Below are 12221 nucleotides of genomic sequence, written 5' to 3' on the forward strand. Positions count from 1 at the left end.
CTCAGGTTCAAATTTCTCACCCAATTCACTATTGCTGTCTGATGACAAATTTCCTGCTGAATCACTGTTGCTGGATTCTAAAAGTAACTCCAATTCGCTGTCGCTGCTTTCAAGTTCTTCAAAAACAGCGCTGGGTATATGCCATTTCGATGCCATGTGGTCAAGTCTCCAGTAAGCAGTCAGGAAAGTTCAAGGTCAAAGACAAAGTGATCAAAAAATACATTCAGGAAATGATGAAATATGCCACCAACAGTTTAACAAGGGTCAGCTCAACGTCAGGGCTAATAGTGGGCAAAATGTAAATCAGAGCACTGGGCAATGATGATTTATACATTACTTGATGTACTTGTACAATTTTTATTTATTATGTTGTGTTTTTCACTGTAAAAAGCATTTAAAAGCAGATTACATTGTAATCTGCTTTTAAATTTCCCTCCTGGCCACACACCCCTAACGTACCGAAGCACTATCCTCATCACCTGAAGAAATGATGCAGAAGCCAGCCGGCGATGCATAGGGGCGCCCCTAGATCACGGGGTGCAGGTAACTGGCGATTTTCTGCTATTCGAGTGTGACTTGGGATTACTGCTATTTGCAGGTAAATTCCACCCCGAGTCACACTTGGGAAAACCGCTAAGTGGTAAAGAAAATCTGAAAATATCAAAATGGTCTTACAAAAGCTTTGCTATCATGAACAACAATGGTCCATATGTGTTGATTTAAAAAATGGTGAACTTCCTACTTGGACAGCAAAGTGGATACTCAAAGTACCCATGTTTCATCTGCTTGTGGGATAGTTGAACAAGGGATAGTAGATCACTGAAAAAAGTGACATGGCCTCCAAGGGAAAACATGAAAAAAGGTGCAGCGAACATCATTAACCTCCTGAGTGGTTCATTTCTTTCTGGATTTATATGTCTAAAAGCGGTACATTGTTTTTCACAAAAATTCAGTATAATAATAGTATGAGAATAAAAAAAAAAGTTGGAAACACAAAATCATGTCAAAAAAATTGATTAAATAAATTATATATATATATATATATATATATATATATATAAAATTAAAAAATAAATAAATAAATAATATACTCATACTATTATATTATACTGTAAAATAAATATTCATGAAAGACAATGTACTGCTTTTACACATATAAATCCACTGTATTGCATTCAATAATTCAGTTATTTTCTATTGAATTTTGAATTTCCCACCCCTCCGGCAACGTACGTACGCACTGACATCACCGGGAACGCCCCAGTGACTCATTGAGTGCAGAAGACACCGGAGGAAGAAGAAAGAAGACGCGAAGGAAGAGAGAAGACGACGCGGGACGCCGGCGGATCAGGTAAGACTCGATTTACTATTTTTTCCCATAGGTTTGCCTACCCCGAGTGTGACTCTGGGTACCCAGAGTCACACTCGGGGTAACGTTCAGGGGTTTAATAAATTCATTAATCATTAATGGTTGACAAAGAAAAATTCATTCTCCCTCCACTACACATAAAGTTGGGATCAATGAAGCAATTCGTTATAGCTCTGAACAAGGACGGTGATAGCTTCAAATACATTTGTAGATTCTTCCCTGGAGTGAGTACTACTATGAGCATAAAGTTATACTATCTCCATATGCACACATTTCCAGAAAACCTTAGTGATTTCAGTGAAGAACAAGGGAAGAGGTTCCATCAAGATATAAAGGTGATGGAAGAAAGGTATTGGGGCAGATGGGATACACACATGATGGCAGACTATTGCTGGAGCCTTCAACGTGATTGTCCTGATAAAGGCAAATCATTTTCAATACCTTCTTTGTGATTAGATTGTAAATATACTGAATATAGAATATATTGACATTAAGGATTTTAAAAATTTAATTTTGTATACGTAGGCATATCTAGTTTACTTTGGTTAATTTTCATGTTTCATTAGTTTTCTATGAGGGTATTATTGAGGTCATTATTTCAAAAACTAGAGCCAATCCAGCAAAACCAATACCATATGTGGAATCTGTACATCAAACATACCCTAAAACGACTTTAATCTGTTTGGCAAGAAAAGGTTTGTTGACCAGTGTTATGAATGCTGCAGCCAGACTCATCCATCCTTCCCACCGCTCCTCTTCTGCTGCATCTCTTTGTAGTTCTCTTCATTGGCATCCATTTCATCTTAGAATCAAATTCAAGCTCCTGTGCTTTGCCTTCAAATCCCTCTGCAGTTCTTGTCTCACTTGCATTTCTGACCTGATAGGAAAATACTCCCCTAGCTGTTCTTTTCACTCCTCCAATGACCTACTAATTACTTCCTCACTCATAACCTCATCACACGCACAGCTCCAAGACATTTCTAGAGCTGCCCCAACTCCCTGCAATGGTCTTCCTCAGTCAATACCACTTGCTCCTACTTTCATTTCATTTAAAAGAGCACTTAAAACCCATCCTTTTAAACTCACCTACCCGTATTTTTCTCGCTCTTAAACCCTCACTACTTACCCACCATTCCATACCCCCCCCCCCCCCCCCTCCTATTGTGTGCTACTTCCCCCTCTTAGATTGTAAGCTCTTCTGGGCAGGGTCCTCCCCTCCTCCTGTGTCACTTTCTGTATCTGTTTACGATTTACAGTACTGCATAATATGTTGCCACTATATAAATGCTGTTTATTAATAATAAGAAGAGCTATTGGGTACACAGGGATGAACATTAAGATATGTTGGTTTAATGGTGGGTGTCGTTCTCAGTTTGTCCACTGGGTGGTGCTGTCTTTGTTTTTATTTACTGTGAAAGAATCATTGACAGAGTTCAAAAGTCAATGTGGCTTCAGATTGCTGAAAATACTTTCATTGAAAAAAAATAACCAGTACAGATTTGTTGCATAGGCCAAAACACATTTATATTCAAAGTGGAATTTTCCTGTAACATTCTTATTTGCCAATGTTATTGATGTGCAAAAACATCTCATGCAATCCCTCAAGGTACCACAAGATGGCGATGTACGTACACTGTGTGTATAACAAGTTTTATGGTTTTACTATAGACCTTCCACTTCAGTCTATAATGTCTAATAAAACTGCAGCTTTGGTAAAATAAAATGTACTTAGCTTCTCGTCTCTTTGCTATTATGATTACCTTACTACTTATTCTACAATCTGTTCAAGGTTTGAAGCCGATAGTAGTAGGAATTATCCCTATTTAATATACAGCGCTGCCTAATATATTGGCACTATATAAATACTGTTTATGAATAACAATCCCTTGCGACATCTCTAGGTTATCTGTGATTGAAATACCATATACAGTGAAATAAAACAGATCTGCACATATAATTGGGGGCCAAGGGGTGCAAGTTTTTGAGACACTACATTTCAATCCCCTCCTATTGTGTGTTACTTCCCCTACCTCCTAGATTGTAAGCTCTTCGGGGCAGGGTCCTTTCCTCCTGTGTCACTGTCTATATTCGTCTGTCATTTGCAACCCCTATTTAATATACAGCACGGTGTAATATGTTGGCGCTATATAAATCCTGTTTAATATTAATAATTTCAATAACATTATTACATTTTGTTTATAGAGGACCAATAGATTGCACGGCATCATACATTAGATATTACATTTCCATTTAATGGCCAATTTTTGACTGACTATATTCGTAGAGGCTTTCTACCATTTTGGTTCTTTGTAGTTATGTTTCTTTCCATAGTAGTTGGAATGAACCCTTAGGGTTTACATAAATGTCCTAATCCTGCCCCTGATTCAAAACCCATTATGATGCTCAGGTAAGGATTGGGCCATTTAGGGTTACTGTAAGGGACACTGAAAAATTCCAGCTGTTGGATCTTAGGGCACTATGAGGGGCGGTCAGATGCCTCCCCACCTATTGTTCTCAGGAGATACCATTCTTTGGCCATCCTAAAATATGACAAAAGGTCTATCCCAGTTTTAGTTACATGTGTCAATTTACTGTTTTAACCTCCCTGGCGGTCTGAATATATAAGTATTTTTAAATACAGGTCCCATGCCCTCCAGGCATCTAGCTTCCTCTGTAGGAATGCATTCTTTCCACCGACCACCAATTTAAGAGGCTTTTTTTCTCAACCCCAAAATAGATTTTAGTAGGTGTTACTTAGACCTAAAGATGATTTTAGGAGTTCTTCAGGAAAAAAAAAAAGTTAAGAAAGCTGATCTAGAGAATTGGAAATAAAATGAATTTATTCTTATTTTTCTGATATGGCCAAGCCTTGCTTGTCAGAATCACAATCCTATCTTTAAAGTACTACAAAGTATAGCATACCTTCTTAAAACAAAAAGGTAATAAAATATTTTTGTTTCCAGCTCAAATCCAAAACAGAAGGGCTTATATATGGAGAGCCAATTAGTTCATTTTATTATGCCCATGTAGCCAATAGGAGGGAAAATCTAATATCTAAGTGAAATGTGTGATAGTTGTCTTTTCATTTCTATCACATACCTTTTTCAGATGTAATTAATTTTTATACAGACTATTATTAATATAAATTTTTTATTATTATTATTAATAATAATAATAATAATCATATTATTTTGTATTTGTATAGTGCTGACATATATTCAGTGCTGTACATAGTCCATATTTATGTCACTAGCTGTCCCTCAGCGGGTCATACAATCTAACGTCTCTACCATAGTCATGTGTCATTATGCTTCAGGGTCACTTAACAGAAGTTCAGTAGAACTTTAAGGCCCCCCATTTTTAGTTCCAGTGGGATTCAGGGGATAATCAGCATTGGTCATCAATAAGACTTACCTGTATGCGGACCCCATGTCCCATGATGCTCCTCATGATGCCTCCACAGCCACACCTATACAGACACCACTGAGCAAGAGATCACAAGAACTGGCTTACAGGGACCAACACACCCAGCATACCCATCCCACGAGGTCTTGTTTATGTGAGTAGTGGGGACAGTTGGTTTTGTTTAAAAAATAACTCAGAAATGTATTTTTATCTGTCATTTAAAAGCAAAGATTGGGCATGAATAGAAAGGACAAAGTCCCATGGGAAATACATTTGGAATAAAAATTACAGATGGATGTACATAATGTTGTGCAGTTTATTATGTGCGTTGAAGTCTGTGCTTACAGCTGAACTCCAACCAGTCAGTTAGATGCATAGGTAAACATGTCTGACTTGTTTTACATTTGAAAGGGTTGGAATTCTGTTCAGCCAATTCTATATTTCTCACCCCTCTACTACAGTGTTTAGACAGTAAGATTAATTGACAATTCAGATTTAAAGCTCTTCTCCCACGTCAATAGGCAATCTTCTGGTCAACAGTCATTTTCTCATCTTCAAATGAGCAGACCTGGGTGTAGTTGGCATCATTTATCTAACTGCCTAGTTTGGCCTTGGGGTTTTATTGTAGCTCCTTACAAATTTTAGTAATTGTAATTGTTACTGGAGATGTTTTTATTGCTGGAGGAATTGCACTGCTGAAAATAAAACAGAACTAAGAGATGGTAAAAATAGCATTTTACCTTCCACAAATATGGCTGGATTATGTGTTTATTCCCAGAGTCCCCCTTCCTGTTTCCCTGTCTGATGTCTGTATTGTATACAGTGTTTATAATGTCACATGGAAAGTTTTACAGGCATGAAGGGATGTGACTATATGTGAAGGAGTGGTGACTTTGTGATAGCAGAGGATGCCACAGATTCTTGGCCATGGAGGAGAGTTAAACAGCTGTGGAATTTATTCTGTCAGTACCCCCTCCCTTCTGCCTAAATCTGTACCTTCCCCTCATCATAAGAGGCCCAACTCGTGTCAAAGGCTTCTCGTATATCATCCTGCAATGGAGTCACTCCTTGGAAATTGTTATAATATCAGGGTTTTAGACTGTGGGGGGGATCTGATGGATCAGGATTTAAAAATTAAAGGTAAAATACAAGGACCCTTTGAAAAGTTCATATATTATCACACATTCCTGAGTACTTTGTAATATGTATTATTATGGTCTAGCTTTTTTTCAGTGGTAATCATATACTGAAGCACTTATATGTGCACCTGCACTTACAGTTTTCTTTTATTCTTCTACAAAAGTCCCACAAATACCACTTACATACTTACCAGCAGTCCACCTATTGCAGTTTCTTCTGTAAAGAAGTGATAACAATTCTGCACTGCAACTAAATTCAGAGCAGCATTACCTCTGTCATGTAGGCTGAGATTGCTTGAGCTATATTGAGAAGCAAACATTGTTGTTGGGGCAATTCTATTAGGATTGTCATTGCTGATTAACAAGTATGTAGCTTGTCAATTAGGACCTAGCTACATCCAGTGTTGCCTACTCATTTTAGGAGTATTGCTATTCTCAAACAGGGTTCCATGAACTGTGGCCAATTGACCTGATACGTGATGATCCCTGCATAGTTCTCGGGCTAAAGCTATTTGAAGGGTCAGCTGCATGACACTAATGATCTTTGAGGTTGTCTATAAAGGTTTTTCAGCCACAAATGTAGACGGGATTTTCTTTCTATTGGCCACTAATTTAAAAGACTTTTTCTTCCACAGGCCCCCATTAAAATAGTTTTACCGGGTGTTCTGTGAGACCTGAACATAATTTCAAGGGTTCCTCCAGGGGTAAACAGCTTGAGAAAGTCAGGTTTAGACTGTCATACAGGGGCCCTTAGTTGTACACAGTAATAGGAATTCATTATCAAGAATTTCAAATAAATCAAGTTGTGGCCTGATGGGTTGCTTTAGGTTTCTGCTATTTTAGCATTGCTGTATTTTATTGCACCACCTTGATACATAGCTTGAATGAATGATATGTATACTGCTGTGTGTTTTTTTTTAATTTAAGGTGCATTCATTTACTGGTTTGAAGAGAGTCACTGAACAGACATTTACAATGTCTTTGGAAACTAGTTACCTCTATATTGAAACGCACACCATAAGTCAATAACACGTAAGAATTGTTTGAACACATGACAAGCTATGTACTTCCTCCATATAAACAGTTATATGTCACAGTGAGGACTGTTGGGTTATAAATCAAACCCCTGGAGACTGGTGCTATATTCTTGCAGCTTCATGTACCTCAGTCGTGGTGCACGATGTAAGGTTGGACTCCCTGAGCTCCAATCATGTACCCTCTCCTCTAGATGTTATAAGACTCCTCCTGCATATAATGTCCCATAACTCCTTCAACCTTCAAGTCCCATCTGCTTTATTAAAAACAATTTAGCTGCTTAGGTGATTGCCTCTTTGGCTAGTTAAAAGAGCTAAACTTAACCCAAAAATTAATTAGAAGGATTTTTGGCAAATTCTCTTCTGGTGGCATGGCCTGGTATTTTTTTGCTTACACTGCTCAGCGCATACACCATGCAGTGTAGAGCCCAACTCTATATGCAGCACAGAAGCACAGAGAAGGTACATCAGCAGTGGCCATTCAATGGCCAAATAGGATTGTCATGGACCCAGAAGAGTTGGCAGCAAAGATGGCAGCTTCAGGGGATTCAGCAACAAAAGGTTCCTGGACCTGCCATCATACAAAAAGAGAAGTGAGTTCCACAACACTACATAAATTGCTTATAAATCAGTGGCATAATTTACTTTGTTGGTTTAGACCTAAAGTCCTTAAATTTTGTAGAACAGTACCCTAATTTCTAGTTTAACCCTAGTGCTATATAACAAGGCAGAAACACTCAGCAATTAATTAATGCATTCATTCTTATTATTTGCTTATTACAGCCAATTATTTCATACCTTCGATTTTGCATGTGCTATGGGGTCACAATATTGCCTACTGGCTTCTAAACTGTCCTGATGCACAGATTTTTAATACTTTTTTGTATATGTGTTTTTATTTAGGCCATTCTCAGTAAAGGAAATCACAAAGAACTCACAAATAACATTACTCTGTGTGCAAATACCTCACAAATACTGTTATTGTAGTGATAATATTGATTACAATCTTTTAAAGCAACTGTAAATCACAATCAAACCTCCTCTTGACTTTTTAATGGCAATGCCAGATAAGGGTGATACATTATGTCCGTGAAAGGTTAATAATAATAAAAATAATACACAGTATTTATATAGCGCCATCATACTACGCAGCGCTGTACAGAGTCCATAGTCATGCCACTAGCTGTACTTCAAAGGGGCTCACATTCTAATGTCCCTGCCTCAGTCATATGTCTTTAATACAGTCTAGGGGCATGTTATAGCTAGAATTAGTCAGTCACATTGACCTGAACTTGTTCTGTATTATTGTTCTAACGAGTGTCAGGAACATACCCCAGAATTAAAATCTATGTGGATAATACAACTTAATCCATCCACCATGGAATGTGTCAAGGCAGATGTTGCTTGTCATAGAACACACGTCTCATCCTGAAAGTTCTAGAGAAATACTGTGTGTATTAGAGCTAGTCCATAATCTACAAGAGAACTCTGAGTAGAAATGTTGGGAATGAGGGTCTCTCACCCGGACATTATGTGCAGAGATATCAACACATCCATTGCCACATATTTGAATTTGAATATACAGTTAGGTCCATAAATATTTGGACAGGGACAACATTTTTCTAATTTTGGTTCTGTACATTACCACAAATAATTTGAAATGAAACGACTCAGATGCAGTTGAACTGCAGACTTTCAGCTTTAATTCAGTGGGTTGCAAACAAAAAACATGAGGAGCTAAAACTTTATTCTAACACAATCACTTCATTTCAGGTTCAAAGTAATTGAACAAATTAAAAGGCTGAAAATAAAATGTTCATTTCTAATACTTGGTTGAAGACCCTTTGCTGGAAATGACAGCCTGTTGTCTTAAATAGGGATGAACAAGCGAGATTTGTAGGTTCGATCTCGCGGCGAATCAGGCCTTTCTCGCTTGCCGAAAATTTAGGCGAGAACAGCCTTGTGATTCGCCATAAGGTCGTGTTTTCACCGAACAAATGAGGGAAAAATCAGGGGCGGGAATGGCGCAGCTGGGATCGAATCATTTGCTCCCAGCAAGGCCCAGCAGCCCAATCAGGAGGGATCTGAGCAGAGGCATATATACTGGGAATGAGGGAGGGGTTAGTCACTCCATCTTGTGTCCTGTGTGAAGGATAGAAGCAGGGAGAGACATGGATTGTGACAGGGACAGGTTAGGAGCCTTCTGTATATCTGTATTTATTTCCTATTTATTTATTTGATTTACCAAAGAAGCCAGTTTTCTACAGAAAAATTTCTGTCCTACTATATAAAAAAATACAGATATTTCAGTGTTTGATACCTCCTGCTATTTACCAAAGAAGACCGTTTAAAAACAAAAATCTATCCTTCTATATAAAAAATACAAATATTTCAGTGTTTGATACCTCTTGCTATTTACCAAAAAGACCGTTTGGTAAAAAAAAAAATTCTGTCCTACTATATAAAACATACAGATATTTTAGTGTTTGATACCTCTTGCTATTTACCAAAGAAGACCATTTGGTGAAAAAAAATGTCTGTCCTACTATAAAAAAATACAGATATTTCAGTGTTTTGATACCCCTTGTTGTTTAGCAAAAAAGACTGTTTGTTATAAAAAAAAAAAAAAATTCTGTCCTACTATATAAAAAATACAGATATTTCTGTGTTTGATACCTCTTGCTATTAACCAAGGGAAGACTTTTTGTTATAAAAAAAATTCTGTCCCACTATATAAAAAATACAGATGTATCAGTGTTTGATACCTCTTGCTATTTACCAAAGAAGACTGTTAAAAAAAATTCTATCCTACTATATAAAAAATAGAGAGATTTCAGTGTTTGATACCTGTTCCTATTTACCAAAGAAACCATTTGGTACAGGTGCAGTTTTGCCCGAATAAGTAAAAGATGAGCCGTAGACCCAGGGGAAGGTGTGGTGTTGGGCGACCTGCCGCATCTGTCAGAGGGCATACTGCCCGGGAGTCCGCCACTGTAGGACAGCAGCAGCAAACTGTTGGAGGCAGCAGCACAAGTGGTCAAACAGGTATGAGATGTGTCTGGAGCACCAGTACGCTGGTAGATGTATTGAGATGGCGGAATATAATCATACAGCCATGTCATGTGGAGAATATTGTAGACTGGGTATCAGGGGCCTCAAGTGCAGCAGGCTTTTCTTCTGCAGCAGCAGTAGCAACCAGCACAGCCGTGACAGGAGCAAAGACAGGACTTAGTGTGGCCAATGTGCCTGTACCTCCCGATGACTCTCCCTTGTTGTTTGACGAACAGCATGCGAATTTCAGAACGGGAGGCAGACTTTGAGACACTTGGAGAGTGTGGTCAGCACTTGCTGGGCAAGGGTTCTGGATCAGTGGATGCTTTTGCAGATGTTGGCTTAGATAAAAATGAGGATGATGATGACCGTGATGTCACCTGGGAACCACCGGTGTGTGTAGGGGCTAGCAGCAGTTCCGAAACAGGCGTAGAGGAAAGGCAGCAGCAGCAATGGACTGAGGATGGAAGGGGCCGATAATCTGCCTTATGTGAGTGCCAAAGAAGAGACAGAGGAGTGGGTACAAGCAGGGAAACAGTCAGAGACGATGTGACCCTGGGAGAGGTGGAGCTGGAGCAGACGCAAGGCACCCAGCAGACACAGAGGCAGGCGAGCACCTCTCCAGTGTGGCCTTTTTTCAAGCTGAAATACGGTGGCAGGTACATAGCAATTTGCATTCTGTGCCACAGGCACATCCGCAGAGGACAGACCAGATCACATTTGGGTACAACATTCCTGCTTTCCCACATGCGGAAGAGCCACAAACCAAAGTGGGAACTGTACTTGCATTCTCTTGTAGGAGGTGCAACCATGTCATTCTCTCTTCTTCCACATACATTGACTCCTTCTCCACCTCCAACTGTCATTGCTACTACGTCTAAGGAGGTTGGTGCCAGCTAGACTTCTAGCGGTGATGAAGTATCAGCTTTTGTGGCGTCAGACAATGTTTGTCGCCGCAAGATGGGTACTCCAGTGCCCCTTTCAGCTCCCCTAGCTCTCAGTCCCTTCAGCCCACTCTACCGGAGTTTTGCGCAAGGCATCAGGCTATGGGCCCAACCAACAAAAGAGTAATTGAGCTCAATTCATACGTAGCCAAACTATTGGCTTTGCAGTTACTGCCCCACAGCATTGTGGACTCTGCTCCCTTCCGTGACCTGATGGCCTGTGCCAAGGGGTGGTGGAATATACCAAGCAGGCATTACTTCTCCCGCACAGCTGTACCCAGTTAACATGCACATGTAATGGCTAACCTCCCCCGGGCATTGCCATTCTCGGTGTCTAGCCAAATCCATGCCACCATGGACAGCTGGACAACCAGGCACGGAGTGGGATGCTACCTGTCCTTCACCTCTCACTGGGTGGCCTTGGATAGCTTATTTGGCGGTAGTCTGCAAAAGGCATTGCAGCACCTGGTACCCCTGCCGAGAGGCATGGTGGGAAAGCATGGGCCACCCCAGTCCTCTCCCTCCTCCTCCTTCTTCATTCCTTCTACCGCCAACCCCTCTCTTTTCGACACTCCTCCTGAAAGGCCAGCAGTGGTGCCAGGCAGTGCTGAAACTGGTGTCCTTGGGGGAGAAAAGTCATACCGCCAGAGAATTCTTATCCGCTTTGTACAGAGAGGTTGAGACTTGGCTGACAGCCTCCCGGCTCACAACAGGCAACGTAGTGTGCAACAACGAGTCCAACCTTGTGGCCGCGCTGCACATGGGCCGCATAACACATGTGCCCTGCTTTGTGCACGTACTGAACCTGGTGGTGCAGAAGTTCCTCCGCACGTACCCAGGACTGCAGGACTTACTGAGACAGGCTCACTCCACCTGCAGCCATGTACGCCGATTCCCCACTGCCGCCATGGCGCTTAGCAAGATCCAGCGCCAACAGAGGCTGCCACCGCATAGACTCATTTGTGACACTGTGACTAGATGGAACTCCACCCTGCACTTGCTCTAGTTTCTGTGTGAGTGTCTGTGTGAGCAAAAGCTAACCATCCGCCATTACTTGGTCAGCATGGTGCATGGAGGCAGCAGGGCCCTTGGTACAGCCACACAACTGAGCTATTTTACCAGTGACCAGTGGCTGCAGATGCAGACACTTTGAGCAGGCCACAAACGTTGTGAGTTGGGAGCGGTCAGGCTGAAGCAATGCTTGATAACACCCTGTGTGGCCTGATGGATAGTGGCGATGGAAGAGGAGCCTCCTCCTCACTAAAATTGCAATTCATTT

Source organism: Pyxicephalus adspersus, chromosome 1 (genome assembly GCF_032062135.1).
Source record: "Pyxicephalus adspersus chromosome 1, UCB_Pads_2.0, whole genome shotgun sequence".
Classification (NCBI taxonomy): Eukaryota; Metazoa; Chordata; class Amphibia; order Anura; family Pyxicephalidae; genus Pyxicephalus; species Pyxicephalus adspersus.